At 45.3% G+C, this 17,330-nt stretch overlaps 1 protein-coding gene across 1 annotated transcript in view; it reads right to left on the bottom strand.

Annotated features, from left to right (window-relative positions):
* LOC126101444 (tachykinin-like peptides receptor 99D) overlaps positions 1-17,330 on the bottom strand; it is a 263,713-nt gene that overhangs the window by 40,034 nt on the left and 206,349 nt on the right. The window lies entirely within an intron of this gene.

Raw genomic sequence — 17,330 nt, 5'->3', positions numbered from 1 at the left:
GGGACTGTACAGCGGATGAGGAAACAACTCCCACTTAAAAGATTCGAGAACTTCATGAGTGGCATTTGCCGTGTGGGCCCGGGCGTTGTCGTGAATCAGCAAGGTCTTTGAGCCCAACTTTCCCCTGCGCTTGTTTTGTATTCCTCTTCTGAGGTTGTGCAGAGTTTGGCAATACCTTTGAGAGTTTGTTGTAGTGCCTCTTTCCAGGAAATCCACAAAAATCACACCTTTTCTGTCCCAAAAGACAGTCGCCACGTGGTTGAAGGCGCAGGCGGCCGAATTTTACGACGAAGGAATTTCCAAGCTCGTCCATCGCTACGATAAGTGCCTTAATTTAAATTGCAACTATGTAGAAAAGTAGTAATTAAGTGTGGCTTTCATCTGTATATAATAAAAAAAATTTCCAATGCTTTATTTATTTTTAATTCCAGAACGTAATGTACTTTGTGGATAGCCCTCGTATTACATAATTTAAAAAACTTTGTTGAAGAAATATTTTACGTGAGGACACTGTCCACCTTCTCGATTCAAGCCATTTTTATTTACAGAGTGTCACACTTAATGATGTGTGTCAATTAATCGCTATCTGGAGCACTGCACTACGCTCTCAGCAACGGTAGTTAGAAATTCGCAGCTGGCGCACGGAAGGCAGCAAGCGTCGCGTTTCCATGCATTTACATTAAGAGATGAGATATTTCCGTTTCAGGATCAGCTTGGTGCGAAAATTATCAACGCACAGTGTCCATTTCATGAAGACACGTCATTAACGCACAGGGACCACTTTGTTTAATTAATTCTAAATTTAGGATTTAAACAGTGTGCACATTTTTAAGGCATTATAAAACGTTAAAATTCATGTTATATTCTCGCAGGCAGATATATTTGGTTTATCTCGCAGTTGTGAATGCACTGAGTCATCCAAAACTAAACAAGAGCGAAGTTACAAAATGGCTCTGAGCACTGCTGGACTTAACATCTCAGGTCATCAGTCCCCTAGAACTTAGTACTTAAACCCAACTAACCTAAGGACATCACACACATCCATACCTGAGGCAGTATTCGAACCTGCGACCGTAGCGGTCACGCGGTTCCAGACTGAAGCGCCTAGAACCGCACGGCCACACCGGCCGGCATTCACATTAACAGTTTTTACTGAAACATAATATCATCTGAAAGGTTTCAAAAATCATTAAAATGGTTCAACAATGTGTTTTAAAGCCAAATTGTTTCATTTTAATCTGTTTTTCATTTATTTTGAAATTTCTATTATATATGTACATCCTTTGACTGAAGAACGGTCTCACCCGTTGTCAGAATGCTCTTTGGTGGGGAAGTGAATAGGAACAAGGAAGAAAACAACGGTATCGGCAGTTCGCAGTTAGGTCACAAGCGCTTCTAGGAACTTGAAGTGTTGTGACAGTGTATGACTGTGGTTTCTGGATCTGACTGTTTACCTACATTATGTGGACGAAGCTGACCTGTGATTCCGGACGTGAGTAGAAACACGTCGATGCCTGTTTGCTCCGACAAGACTGCACAGCTGACTTCACACTTCCTTAAAAAAAAATTAGGATTTCGGTTCGTACCCATTCAGCCACCTCAGTAGAGAGAAAGACGATGCGACCATGTAGTTGAAGCGACTTTCAGGTCAACAACGACACCCAGTTCCCGAGGGGAGAAAATCACCGATAGTCTGAGAATCGAACACAGGCCCCTTCGGTTAGCAGTCTGCCGCACTTTTCAACTCGCTTGTAACTATACGTTGTTTTTGTTCTGTGTCGATAAAAGCTACACATTGTCAGGTCCAGTGACCGGGTTGCAAGAAAGTCTTATACATTTCTACATCTACATCCATACTCCGCAAGCCACCTGACGGTGTGTGGCGGAGGGTACCCTGAGAACCTCTATCGGTTCTCCCTTCTATTCCGGTCTCGTATTGTTCGTGGAAAGAAGGATTGTCGGTATGCTTCTGTTTGGGCTCTGATCTCTCTGATTTTATCCACATGGCCTCTTCGCGAGATATACGTAGGAGGGAGCAATATACTGCTTGACTCTTCGGTGAAGGTATGTTCTCGAAACTTTAACAAAAGCCCGTACCGAGATACTGTGCGTCTCTCCTGCACAGTCTTCCACTGGAGTTTATCTATCATCTCCGTAACGCTTTCGCGATTACTAAATGATCCTGTAACGAAGCGCGCTGCTCTCCGTTGGATCTTCTCTATCTCTTCTATCAACCCTATCTGGTACGGACCCCACACTGCTGAGCAGTATTCAAGCAGTGGGCGAACAAGCGTACTGTAACCTACTTCCTTTGTTTTCGGATTGCATTTCCTTAGGATTCTTCCAATGAATCTCAGTCTGGCATCTGCTTTACCGACAATCAACATTATATGATCATTCCATTTTAAATCACTCCTAATGCATACTCCCAGATAATTTATGGTATTAACTGCTTCCAGTTGCTGACCTGCTATTTTGTAGCTAAATGATAAGGGATCTATCTTTCTGTGTATTCGCAGCACATTACACTTGTCTACATTGAGATTCAGTTGCCATTCCCTGCACCATGCGTCAATTCGCTGCAGATCCTCCTGCATTTCAGTACAATTTTCCATTGTTACAACCTCTCGATATGCCACAGCCTCATCTGCAAAAAGCCTCAGTGAACTTTCTATGTCATCCACAAGGTCATTTATGCATATTGTGAATAGCAACGGTCCTATGACACTGCCGCACACCTGAAATCACTCTTTCTTCGGAAGACTTCTCTCCATTGAGAATGACATGCTGCGTTCTGTTATCTAGGAACTCATCAATCCAATCACACAATTGGTCTGATAGTCCATATGCTCTTACTTTGTTCATTAAACGACTGTGGGGAACTGTATCGAACGCCTTGCGGAAGTCAAGAAACACGGCATCTACCTGTGAACCCGTGTCTATGGCCCTCTGAGTCTCAAGGACGAATAGCGCGAGATGGGTCTCACACGACCTTTTGCGAAACCCATGCTGATTCCTACAGATTAGATTTCTAGTCTCCAGAAAAGTCATTATACTCGAACATAATACGTGTTCCAAAATTCTGCAACTGGTCGACGTTAGAGATATAGGTCTATAGTTCTGCACATCTGTTCGACGTCCCTTCTTGAAAACTTGAATGACCTGCGCCCTTTTCCAATCGCTACGCTCTTCTAGACACCTACGGTACACCGCTGCAAGAAGGGGGGCAAGTTCCTTCGCGTACTCTGTGTAAAATCGAACTGGTATCCCATCAGGTCCAGCGGCCTTTTCTCTTTTGAGCGATTTTAATTGTTTCTCTATCCCTCTGTCGTCTATTTCGATATCTACCATTTTGTCATCTGTACGACAATCTAGAGGAGGAACTACAGTGCAGTCTTCCACTGTGAAACAGTTTTGGTAAAAGACAATTAGTATTTCGGCCTTTAGTCTGTCAACCTCTGTTTCAGTACCATTTTGGTCACAGAGTGTCTGGACATTTTGTTTTGATCCACCTACCGCTTTGACATAAGACCAAAATTTCTTAGGACTTTCTTCCAAGTCAGCACATAGAACTTTACTTTCGAATTCATTGAACGCCTCTCGCATAGCCCTCCTCACACTACATTTCACATCGCGTAAATTTTGTTTGTCTGCAAGGCTTTGGCTATGTTTATGTTTGCTGTGAAGTTCCCTTTGCTTCCGCAGCAGTTTTCTAACTCGGTTGTTGTACCACGGTGGCTCTTTTCCATCTCTTACGATCTTGCTTGGCACATACTCATCTAACGAAAATTGTACGATGGTTTTTAACTTTGTCCACTGACCCTCAACACTCTCTGTACTTGAGACAAAACTTATGTGTTGAGCCGTCAGGTACTATGTCATCTGCTTTTTGTCACTTTTGCTAAACATAAAAATTTTCCTACCTTTTTTAATATTTCTATTTACGGCTGAAATCATAGATGCCGTAAACGCTTTATGATCGCTGATTCCCTGTTCTGCGTTAACTGTTTCAAATAGTTCGGGTCTGTTTGTCACCAGAAGGTCTAATACACTCCTGGAAATGGAAAAAAGAACACATTGACACCAGTGTGTCAGACCCACCATACTTGCTCCGGACACTGCGAGAGGGCTGTACAAGCAATGATCACACGCACGGCACAGCGGACACACCAGGACCCGCGGTGTTGGCCGTCGAATGGCGCTAGCTGCGCAACATTTGTGCACCGCCGCCGTCAGTGTCAGCCAGTTTGCCGTGGCATACGGTGCTCCATCGCAGTCTTTAACACTGGTAGCATGCCGCGACAGCGTGGACGTGAACCGTATGTGCAGTTGACGGACTTTGAGCGAGGGCGTATAGTGGGCATGCGGGAGGCCGGGTGGACGTACCGCCGAATTGCTCAACACGTGGGGCGTGAGGTCTCCACAGTACATCGATGTTGTCGCCAGTGGTCGGCGGAAGGTGCACGTGCCCGTCGACCTGGGACCGGACCGCAGCGACGCACGGATGCACGCCAAGACCGTAGGATCCTACGCAGTGCCGTAGGGGACCGCACCGCCACTTCCCATCAAATTAGGGAGACTGTTGCTCCTGGGGTATCGGCGAGGACCATTCGCAACCGTCTCCATAAAGCTGGGCTACGGTCCCGCACACCGTTAGGCCGTCTTCCGCTCACGCCCCAACATCGTGCAGCCCGCCTCCAGTGGTGTCGCGACAGGCGTGAATGGAGGGACGAATGGAGACGTGTCGTCTTCAGCAATGAGAGTCGCTTTTGCCTTGGTGCCAATGATGGTCGTATGCGTGTTTGGCGCCGTGCAGGTGAGCGCCACAATCAGGACTGCATACGACCGAGGCACACAGGGCCAACACCCGGCATCATGGTGTGGGGAGCGATCTCCTACACTGGCCGTACACCACTGGTGATCGTCGAGGGGACACTGAATAGTGCACGGTACATCCAAACCGTCATCGAACCCATCGTTCTACCATTCCTAGACCGGCAAGGGAACTTGCTGTTCCAACAGGACAATGCACGTCCGCATGTATCCCGTGCCACCCAACGTGCTCTAGAAGGTGTAAGTCAACTACCCTGGCCAGCAAGATCTCCGGATCTGTCCCCCATTGAGCATGTTTGGGACTGGATGAAGCGTCCTCTCACGCGGTCTGCACGTCCAGCACGAACGCTGGTCCAACTGAGGCGCCAGGAGGAAATGGCATGGCAAGCCGTTCCACAGGACTACATCCAGCATCTCTACGATCGTCTCCATGGGAGAATAGCAGCCTGCATTGCTGCGAAAGGTGGATATACACTGTACTAGTGCCGACATTGTGTTCTGTTGCCTGTGTCTATGTGCCTGTGGTTCTGTCAGTGTGATCATGTGATGTATCTGACCCCAGGAATGTGTCAATAAAGTTTCCCCTTCCTGGGACAATGAATTCACGGTGTTCTTATTTCAATTTCCAAGAGTGTATATTATCGCCAAGAGTCGGTTCTCTGTTTAACTGCTCAAGGTAGTTTTCAGATAAAGCACTTTAAAAAATTTTACTGAATTCTTTGTCCCTGCCACCCGTTGTGAACGTTTGAGTCTCCCGGTCTATATCCGGCAAATTAAAATCTCCACCCAGAACTATAACATGGTGGGGAAATCTACTCGAAGTATTTTCCAAATTATCCTTCAGGTGCTCAGCCACAACAGCTGCTGAGCCAGGGGGCCTATAGAGACATCAAATTACCATGTCTGAGCCTGCTTTAACCGTGACCTTCACCCAAATCATTTCACATTTCGGATCTCCGTCAACTTCCTTCGATACTATTGCACTTCTTATCGCTATAAACATGCCTCCCCCTTCACTGTCCAGCCTGTATCTGCGGCATACATTTCAATCTGAGTTTAGGATTTCATTACTGTTTACGTCTGGTTTCAGCCACCTTTCTGTCCCTAGTACCATATGGAGGTTGTGACCGTTTATTAATGAGAGCAGTTCTGTGACCTTTCTATAGACGCTCCTGCAGTTTACTATTAGTCATTAATTTTGTTATTCCCTGTTGTATTTTGCCTACTCTTACCTTGCCGCGTCGCAGGAGGCGTCTTGTCGGGCCTAGGGAGGGAATTCTCTAACCTAAAAAACCCCCATGTGCACGCCACTCGTACTCCGCTACCCTTGTAGCTGCTTCCGGCGTGTAGTGCACGCCTGACCTATTCATGGGGACCCTACATTTCTCCACCCGATAGCGGAGGTCGAGAAATTTGCACCCCAGAGCTCCGCAGAATCGTCTGAGCCTTTGGTTTAAGCCTTCTACTCGGCTCCAAACCAGAGGACCGCGGTCGGTTCTGGGAAGATACTACAAATAGTTAGCTCTGATTCCACCCCGCGAGCGAGGCTTTCCGCCTTCACCAATTCCGCCAACCGCCTGTACGAACTGAGGATGACCTCTGAACCCAGACGGCAGGAGTCATTGGTGCCGACATGAGCAACAATTTGCAGTCGGGTGCACCAAGTGCTCTCTATCACCGCCGGCAGGGCCTCCTCCACATCTCGGATGAGACCCCCCAGCAAGCAGACGGAGTGAACACTGGCCTTCTTCCCCGACCTTTCCGCTATTTCCCTAAGGGGCTCCATCACCCGCTTAACGTTGGAGCTCCCAATAACTAATAAATCCCTGCCCCCGTGTGCCTGCTCGGGCCTTGCTGAAGGAGCAGCCACATGTCCACTCACAGGCAGAGCGGGCGATGCCACACGGCCAGCTTCCACATTGACCCTCCGCCTCGTGCGCCGCGAACGCCGCTGAAACCGCCACTCCCCTTGGGGAGAGGGTGGCCCAACCGCGCCCGGTACCCGCGAAGATGTCTCGACAGCAGGGACAGTGGGTGAAGCATTACACGTGGGGTGTACCATGAGACGCACCAGACTCCCCACTGCCGCTACACTCCGAGGCAGCAGCCTGAAGACGGCTGACCGCGGCCATCAACACGCTCAGCTGTTCGCGAACAGTGGCCAGCTCCTCCTGTGTCCGTACACAGTAGTCACACATCCTATCCATCCTAAGGAATCAATTTACTGAAGAGAGTTAATCAACTTTTAACTAGACTGCTAATTCACTAAAGGCGGCTGATTGTTGACTAAACTGTGATTGCTAGCCACTTCTTGTAGAAAACAATGAAAATAGCACTACCTGTCTCTGGACTGTATTGAAAACAAACACTAGCACTACTGGCACTACGGTTGACTAAAGGGACTCTCTCTGACTGTATTCAAAACAAACACGAAATCTATGGAACACTATACTAGCACTCGACAAAGCTTCCTAAAAGCAAAAATACACGGAAGAAGAAGTGACAAGTAAGAAAAATGCAGTTAATACTTAAATTAAGGTAGCTAGCTGCACAGCGGACGTGAAGCAGACGGCAGTTATAAGATATAGCTCCGCAACGGCGACTGATCAACAAATAGCTAGTGAACGGAGTATCAAATAAGCTCTGTGATTGGGCTGAAGAGGTTCTTGTCAACAAGAATACAGATAATCATTCTGAACAAAGAGATATCTTGAGACGTAAAAGTACACTACTGGCTATTAAAATTGCTACACAACGAAGATGACGTGTTACAGACGCAAAATTTAAAGGACAGGAAGAAGATGCTGTGATAAGCAAATGATTAGCTTATCAGAGCATTCACACAAGGGTGCCGCCAGTGGCGACACGTACAACGTGCTGACATGAAGAAAGTTTCCAACTGATTTCTCATACACAAAAAGCAGTTGACCGGCGTTGCCTGGTGAAACGTTGTTGTGATGCCTCGTGTAAGGAGGAGAAATGCGTACCATCACGTTTCCGACTTTGATAAAGGTCGGATTGTAGCAAATCGCGATTGCGGTTTATCGTATCGCAACAATGGTACTCGCGTTGGTCGAGATCCAATGACTCTTAGCATAATATGGAATCGGTGTGTTCAGGAGGGTGATACGGAACGCCGTGTTGGATCCCAACGGCCTCGAATCACTAGCAGTCGAAATGACAGGCATCTTATCCACATGCCTGTAACGCATCGTGCAGCCACGTCTCGATCCCTGAGTCAACAGATGGGGACGTTTGCAAGATAACAACCATCTGGACGAACAGGTCGACGACGTTTGCAGCAGCATGGACTATGAGCTCGGAGACCATGGCTGAAGTTACCCTTGACGCTGCATCACAGACAGGAGCGCCTGCGATGGCGTACTCAACGACGAACCTGCGTGCACGAATGGCAAAACATCATGTTTTCGCATGAATCCAGGTTCTGTTTACAGCATCATGATGGTCTCAACCGTGTTTGGCGACATCACGGTGAACGCGTATTCGTCATCGCCATACTGGCGTATCACACGGCGTGATGGTATGGGGTGCCATTGGTTACACGTCTCGGTCACCTCTTGTTCGCATTGACGGCACTTCGAACAGCGGACGTTACATTTAAGATGTGTTACGACCGGTGGCTCTACCCTTCATTCGATCCTTGCGAAATCCTACATTTCAGCACATTAATGCACGACCACATGTTGCAGGTCCTGTACGGACCTTTCTGTATGCAGAAAATGTTCGACTGCTGCCTTGGGCAGTACATTCTCCAGACTCTCACCAATTGAAAACGTTTGGTCAATGGTGGCCGAGCAACTGCCTCGTCACAATACGCCAGTCACTACTCTTTATAAACTGTAGTATCGTGTTGAAGCTGCATGGGCAGCTGTACCTGTACACGCCATCAAAGCTCTGTTTGACTCAATGCCCAGGCTTATCGAGGCCGCTATTACGGCCAGAGGTGGTTGTTCTGGGTACTGATTTCTCAGTATCTATACACCCAAATTGCGTGAAAATGTAATCACAGGTCAGTTGTGGCATAATATATTTGTCCAATGAATACCCGTTTATCATCTGCATTTCTTCTTGGTGTAGCAGTCTTAGTGGCCAGTAGTGTATCTTTGGACGTTAGAGAACCGTTGCCCTTCATCTACGTATAAACGATTAATCAGAAGTTACAAGTAAAGAATAACTGAAGCCTAGTAAAAGAAATAGCAAGAAGAAAGGTGAAATGCGTAAGATATGCACACTGTCTCATAATGATATTAGAACACATGGTATGAGACAAGAAAGAAAGCAAACGTTAATGAAAAATGTAATTTTAGTGACATAATGATCACCACACGATACAAACATTATAGGTATCGTTACTTCGACTAGTAAATTAATTAATGAATAATTTGCCAGCCTAGTAGATGTGATAGCTAATCATGTCTTCGAAACAAAAATAAAGAGAGATACAGGACGCAAAATGATGCCTTGTTTGCAAAGCAGAGTTTATGATTTTAGTTAGCAAACTGCTCAGACGTATTTGCAACTTCAGAGGACTAAATTTACCACCTTAATTTTCTTTGTCTGAATTACGCCATAGTTTACCAGAAAGGTCATAATGTAACTTATTGTCACTTACGTACGTATACTGGTGTTTCATTCACGATGTAATCATAAAAACTGTCAACAGATGTCCGTACGATTGTGTTCTGCAAGGAAGATGGCATTCCGGTCAACGGAGAACCGTGCCAACGATGGCGTCAGGGCACCTCTCAAACGGGGTAGTGTTTGCCGGGTAGTCCCACATCCACAATAACCGCGTAAACAGTCACAAACGGTGTAGTGTGGCACAGAGAAGACGCCTACCAGACCCTCTGTGGTGGACGGCCAGAGGAAGAATGGAAGCAGGACAGTCTCAAACTGATGTGGCCCAGTGACTTAATGTGAATAATTCTGTTGTTTCTCAGATGTGGCGAAGGTTTATAAAGACCGCAACTGTATCCCAAAGAGCAGCACAGAGTGGCCTTTATTGTCGGAGACCCGCTGCATGTGTACGTCTGACGCGTCTTCACAGATTGTGGGCCAATGATCTTAACATAGGTGAGTTCCGATTTGATGTGGAGGGCGATTCTCGACGGATTCGCATCTGAAGGTGGAACAACCATTTCGCGATCCAAAACTTGTGGTAACAGACCGATATAGAGGAGGATCCATAATGTTGAGGGCAGGGATTATGTTGACGAGTCGAACACATCTGCATCGAATTATATGGGTGAATCAGTAAGGCTTAACAGCTGTCAGATATTGTGACGAAATTTTGGAACCTCATGCACGGTTGTTGGGAGGAGCTGTGGGTCCAGAATTCGTACTTATGGATAATAACGCTAGATGTTATTCAGCACAGGTGGTTAACAGAGGATATTGCATGCACAACGTGGCCTGCTTTCTCTCCCGATTTGAAACTCATAGCGAAAGTCTGGGATGCACTAGGGAGACGCGTTGCATTACATCGGCACCCACTAATCATCCTCCAAGACTTGCTAGCAGCTCTGCAAGAAGATCGGGTGTTACTGTCTCAAGATGGGACTGATGGCATCATGTACAGTTTGCCCCATCGTTGTCAGGCTTCTATTGCTGTCAGTTTTGCTCCTCATGTTGAGCCCATTAACCAGTTGTCAGAATGTGTGTGCAGATCCGACAAGTTGGAAACAGCGAAGAAAATGACTGTCTACTGCTAGGCACATTGCATTTGTTTACGTTCCATATTCTTTACATTGTTTTCACTTTACGAGGTGCATTCAAGTTCTAAGGCCTCCGATTTTTTTTCTCCGGACTGGAAAGAGATAGAAACATGCGCATTGTTTTAAAATGAGGCCGCGTTCATTGTAAATACGTCCCAGAGATGGCAGCACCGTACGGCAGATGGAAGTTTACTTAAAATGGCGACGTTTTCCTTACTTGAACATCTACATCTACATCTACATTTATACTCCGCAAGCCACCCAACGGTGTGTGGCGGAGGGCACTTTACGTGCCACTGTCATTATCTCCCTTTCCTGTTCCAGTCGCGTATGGTTCGCGGGAAGAACGACTGTCTGAAAGCCTCTGTGCGCGCTCTAATCTCTCTAATTTTACATTCGTGATCTCCTCGGGAGGTATAAGTAGGGGGAAGCAATATATTCGATACCTCATCCAGAAACGCACCCTCTCGAAACCTGGCGAGCAAGCTACACCGCGATGCAGAGCGCCTCTCTTGCAGAGTCTGCCACTTGAGTTTGTTAAACATCTCCGTTACGCTATCACGGTTACCAAATAACCCTGTGACGAAACGCGCCGCTCTTCTTTGGATCTTCTCTATCTCCTCCGTCAACCCGATCTGGTACGGATCCCACACTGATGAGCAATACTCAAGTATAGGTCGAACGAGTGTTTTGTAAGCCACCTCCTTTGTTGATGGACTACATTTTCTAAGGACTCTCCCAATGAGTCTCAACCTGGTACCCGCCTTACCAACAATTAATTTTATATGATCATTCCACTTCAAATCGTTCCGCACGCATACTCCCAGATATTTTACAGAAGTAACTGCTACCAGTGTTTGTTCCGCTATCATATAATCATACAATAAAGGATCCTTCTTTCTATGTATTCGCAATACATTACATTTGTCTATGTTAAGGGTCAGTTGCCACTCCCTGCACCAAGTGCCTATCCGCTGCAGATCTTCCTGCATTTCGCTACAATTTTCTAATGCTGCAACTTCTCTGTATACTACAGCATCATCCGCGAAAAGCCGCATGGAACTTCCGACACTATCTACTAGGTCATTTATATATATTGTGAAAAGCAATGGTCCCATAACACTCCCCTGTGGCACGCCAGAGGTTACTTTAACGTCTGTAGATGTCTCTCCATTGAGAACAACATGCTGTGTTCTGTTTGCTAAAAACTCTTCAATCCAGCCACACAGCTGGTCTGATATTCCGTAGGCTCTTACTTTGTTTATCAGGCGACAGTGCGGAACTGTATCGAACGCCTTCCGGAAGTCAAGGAAAATGGCATCTACCTGGGAGCCTGTATCTAATATTTTCTGGGTCTCATGAACAAATAAAGCGAGTTGGGTTTCACACGATCGCTGTTTCCGGAATCCATGTTGATTCCTACATAGTAGATTCTGAGTTTCCAAAAACGACATGATACTCGAGCAAAAGACATGTTCTAAAATTCTACAACAGATCGACGTCAGAGAGATAGGTCTATAGTTTTGCGCATCTGCTCGACGACCCTTCTTGAAGACTGGGACTACCTGTGCTCTTTTCCAATCATTTGGAACCTTCCGTTCCTCTAGAGACTTGCGGTACACGGCTGTTAGAAGGGGGGCAAGTTCTTTCGCGTACTCTGTGTAGAATCGAATTGGTATCCCGTCAGGAACAGTGTGCAATCATTCGTTTTCTGAATTTGCGTGGTGTGAAACCAATTGAAATTAATCGACAGTTGAAGGAGACATGTGGTGATGGAGTTATGGATGTGTCGATAGTGCGTTCGTGGGTGCGACAGTTTAATGAAGGCAGAACATCGTGTGACAACAAACTGAAACAACCTCGGGCTCGCACAAGCCTGTCTGACGACATGATCGAGAAAGTGGAGAGAATTGTTTTGGGGGATCGCCGAATGGCTGTTGAACAGATCGCCTCCAGAGTTGGCTTTTCTGTGGGTTCTGTACACAAAATCCTGCATGACGACCTGAAAATGCGAAAAGTGTCATCCAGGTGGGTGCCACGAATGCTGACGGACGACCACATGGCTGCCCGTGTGGCATGTTGCCAAGCAATATTGACGCCCAACGACAGCATGAATGCGACTTTCTTTTCGTCGGTTGTGACAATGGATGAGACGTGGATGCCATTTTTCAATCCAGAAACAAAGCGCCAGTCAGCTCAATGGAAGCACACAGATTCACCGCCACCAAAAAAATGTCAGGTAACCGCCAGTTCTGAAAAAATGATGGTGTCCATGTTCTGGTACAGCGAGGGCGTAATCCTTACCCATTGTGTTCCAAAGGGCAGTACGGTAACAGGTGCATCCTACGAAAATGTTTTGAAGAACAAATTCCTTCCTGCACTGCAACAAAAACGTCCGGGAAGGGCTGCGCGTGTGCTGTTTCACCAAGACAACGAACCCGCACATCGTGCTAACGTTACGCAACAGTTTCTTCGTGATAACAACTTTGAAGTGATTCCTCCTGCTCCCTACTCACCTGACCTGGCTCCTAGTGACTTTTGGCTTTTTCCTACAATGAAAGACACTCTCCGTGGCAGCACATTCACCACCCGTGCTGCTATTGCCTCAGCGATTTTCCAGTGGTCAAAACAGACTCCTAAAGAAGCCTTCGCCGCTGCCATGGAATCACGGCGTCAGCGTTGTGAAAAATGTGTACGTCTGCAGGGCGATTACGTCGAGAAGTAACGCCAGTTTCATCGATTTCGGGTGAGTAGTTAATTAGAAAAAAAGTCGGAGGCCTTAGAACTTGAATGCACCTCGTACTATCAGCTGTTGATACTGTTTTGTGGCAAAATAAACGGAACCTTGCTTTAATTTTTGAAATCAGCGGTAGTAACCATTGAAGTTGTGACTGACATCAACCACACCTTTATTATACTCCGTTGTCGCCACAGGAATTGAATTTATAGTTTAAATGACTTCGAGTTAACAGATTCTCCTGCAGTCGCGTTTGCGTATTATTTAACCTAATATCCGTCGCCAGCAAGTACTTTAAAGCTTCTTACATGAAAACAACAGCCTGTTCTGTAGAATAAACATTTTAGAATCATAGTTTTCGAAATGGAATCTTACAATCAAGCATGTCCTTTGCGCAAGATATAGCAGTTTCCAATACACGACGAGAATGATACAAAGAAACACCTAACTTAGTTAAACTTCTAATTCTATGACACAAGCAACGGCCACAATACCAGCCAGCCAGTTACCGCTGAGATTTTGCAGTTGCGCTTACGAGAAAACTCAACAGAACACGTTGCGTTTCGCTACTATGGCCTGTTTTGCTGACTCGCAACGATCCGAGTACCTATGTAACAGATTCGCAACCTACTTTTGCTTCGCATACGTACCGTGGCAGAACTCTAAAACGATGGCTGATCACGTTCCACAGTACCGTTTCGTGAAACTGAACAAACAGATCTATTTATCTGATTAGTAGCCTCGGTCTCTCGTAACTGCTATGGACTTCCGCCCTGCTCTCCGGTACCCAACGTCAACAAGAGCACACAGCTATTTTCGATGCGGGGAATTACAACAGAAAACAGAGGGCGGTTAAAGCAACACCAAAAATTCGTGATACTACAGCTGGAGGAATGGATATACATAAAACAGATTACTGTTTAGCGTCTTCCGATAATGTGCCGCCCACGAGAAGAGTGTTATAATGGAGGAAATATCCCATTCTCTTACAGGGGGAGTACCGCAGCTCGAACAGTGAAAAGTGTATGGAAATACTCATAATTTTAAAACTCTACATATGAATTTATATCTTCTGAGAAACTCTACTTTCGTGCACTATTAATGTTTGAAGATAAACTAATTGAAAGTTGTAGAAATACAAAGTCATTGAGGAAATAATACCACATAACTGACGAATACTATCACCAGATTCACAAAAGTCATACATAAGCTAAACATTTTTGTGTTACATTGTATATTAACACGCGCAGAGTTACATTTTCCACAGTACAAACTGTAATGTATCCCACGTTCTTACTTTATTTGTCGTAGAAATGCAAACGTGGGTTATCAGGGAAGTCGTTAAGTGATTAAAAATCAGCGGAATAGGTCTGGGTCATTTTATTACTGTGGTATTTCATATTGGACTACTGCAGTGGATCGACTGGAAATTAAACAGCATATTCTCATGTCCTCGTCACTAGTTATATGGTACAATTCCAGTATGCACAGTCTGAGAAAATAATGGAAGCACCCAGAATGGAAGCGGGTAACGACATGAAATCTCAGTGATTACGTAATTGAGTCAAATTTGCAAACACCTTGCCAATATGAGCCCACTTATCAGTAAGACCCCCCTGCACGCACTGATTCCGTTGGGAAGGGCGTCATAAAGCTGTTGTACCCTCTTCTGAGGCAAGCTAGTGTACAACTGTTGTAACTGGTCCTCAATATCCTGGTTACTGACTCTAAGATGCTGTTGACGTCCGAGCTGTTTCCAGACGTATTGTATCCAGGACATGGCTGGGTATCTTTTTGAACAAACTGCTGAGGTCCTCGATCCCTAGGCTTACATACAACTTAATCTAACTTAGACTAAATTAACGCTAAGACAACACACATACCCATGCCCGAGGGAGGACTCGAACCTCCGAGGCGGCGAGCCACGTGAACCGTGGCAAGGCGCCCCTAACCGCGCGACTACCCCGCGCGGCCATGGCTGGGCATTTTGCTGGTCACGGATGTACATCAGCATCTCGTGGACAGTTCATAAAACCTCGTACCGTATGCGGACGGGCACTGTCCCGTTAAAAACTGCAGCACTGTACTGCGGCAAGAGAGAACACAAATGACGCAGGATATCAATGATATACCGTCGTGCTCTCCGAGTTCCTTTATTTGCTGCCAGAGGTTACTTTGAGATACACCCGACGGCTACCCACATCATGATGCCACGAATAGCTCCGCTTTGCTTTTCCAAAACATTGGAAGAATGGGACCTCTTCCCAGATCCCTGCTATAGACATAGACGATATTGTATAGAACTGTGATTCATCGTTGAGCACAATGCTACGCCATTGATTTGTAATCCGTGCTTTCAGGTAACGGCAGAATTCCAAAAACAGATGTTTGTTACGTTGTGTTAAAGGCAGTCTACACATGAGAGAGTAATTCCTCATTCCGGCCGCTGTTAGTGCTCCGATCAATAGTGCGGGATGATGAAATGTGTGAAGGGTTTACGATGCGACTGGTGCACAGCACCGTCACAACAGAATGCCCAGCATACCTTGATATTGCACACCTGTACCAGACGGCAAAGTGGGGACTCTCGATGAGGCCACTTTCAAACTTTGTGTTGTTCTGATAACGCTGTCTCACACGTGTACGCGGCATCGCCATGTCCTTCACGGTTACCTCTCAACACCTAATGCTGTTTAACGCCTCGTAACTCTAATTACTAAAACCTTGTAAAATTTGCGATCGCAGTAGAGGGCATTTTGCACTTGATTTGGTATGTAACATAAGACTGGAGATATAATATTTCTAATTATCTAATGCATAACCTATAAATTATGACTTCAATTGAATAAAATTTGGGGTTCCGATATTTTAATCGCACTGTAGCATGTCAACCACTTGAGTTGTCTGGGGTTAAGAACCCTACCATGTGTGATAAACAATACTAAACACGAACAACACTTGCACAATTTGGTGTCCGTTCTACCCATCTCAAAGCGTTGCAACCACAATCATTTACATACTCGCTGATGGTGTGTACGTGCATAAAGTTACACTGATATCCTACCATGTTTTCTGGGTGCCTCACTTTTTAGGTAGGTAGTGCGGCTACATGGAGCTGTTTCTTTATCGACTTATATTTCTGTAGTTACTAAAAAAAGACCAAGGATCGGATTTTTGTAATTTTTTATGTTTATAGTACGCCTAGTTCTGAAATAAGATGTCAGTAGACAAATGCAGTTCGATGCAACTCAAAAAATTTCTCGCAAAAAATGACTTGAAAGTATTCCGAGGACATCAATACCGTAAAGTGAGACCGATTTTTCACATAATAACGTAGCGCTGTGTAGAGTGCATTTCTGCCAGGTGGGTGATCCATGTTCGAATATTGGCTGATGCAATTTTATTTAAAAAGAGCATGTATTTTCGTGAAGCATAAAATACATAGAGATGAAAAAAGAATATTTAACCCTCTAGACTGTTGACTTCTCGTTCGAGTCTAGTTTGGGCTGATATTTTTTCGTTTTTTTCCATGCATTTCGAATACTTGCATCATTTAAATGTAAAATTCCTCGAATGTACAGTAGTTAACACATAACTGCCACTGTGTGAATACGCTCGTCATCTCATTTCCAGTTACATATTGTACACAAAAATCGTTTCCATTGCAAATACGATCTTAATGACAAATTTTTTATAAAAGATTGTTAATAAAGGTTGTTTCAATAAAAAATTTCAGCCACATATTTTTGCGCTTCATGCATTCACGAAAATTCTTATAGAACATTGATTTAAAATTATTTATTTAAAAATATGTGTTGGCCAGGAGTCTATCCCAGGTTAGACACGACGCAAGTGAGCATTCTGCCACAAAGTTACGCTGGTAGTTGAAAAATTGCTTTAAGTTAGGGTATTGAAGGTGCTCGTAAAACTTAAAAATCAGTTTTTGTGGTATGTTTTCAGGCTTGAAAGCATCTGCTTTCGTTGACTGATATTTCAGTTCTGCACTTCACGTACCTTAAATATAA

This window comes from Schistocerca cancellata, chromosome 9, assembly GCF_023864275.1.
Source record: "Schistocerca cancellata isolate TAMUIC-IGC-003103 chromosome 9, iqSchCanc2.1, whole genome shotgun sequence".
Lineage (NCBI taxonomy): Eukaryota > Metazoa > Arthropoda > Insecta > Orthoptera > Acrididae > Schistocerca > Schistocerca cancellata.
Note: the sequence above shows the minus strand (reverse complement) of the source record. Positions and strands in the feature narration are given on the sequence as shown.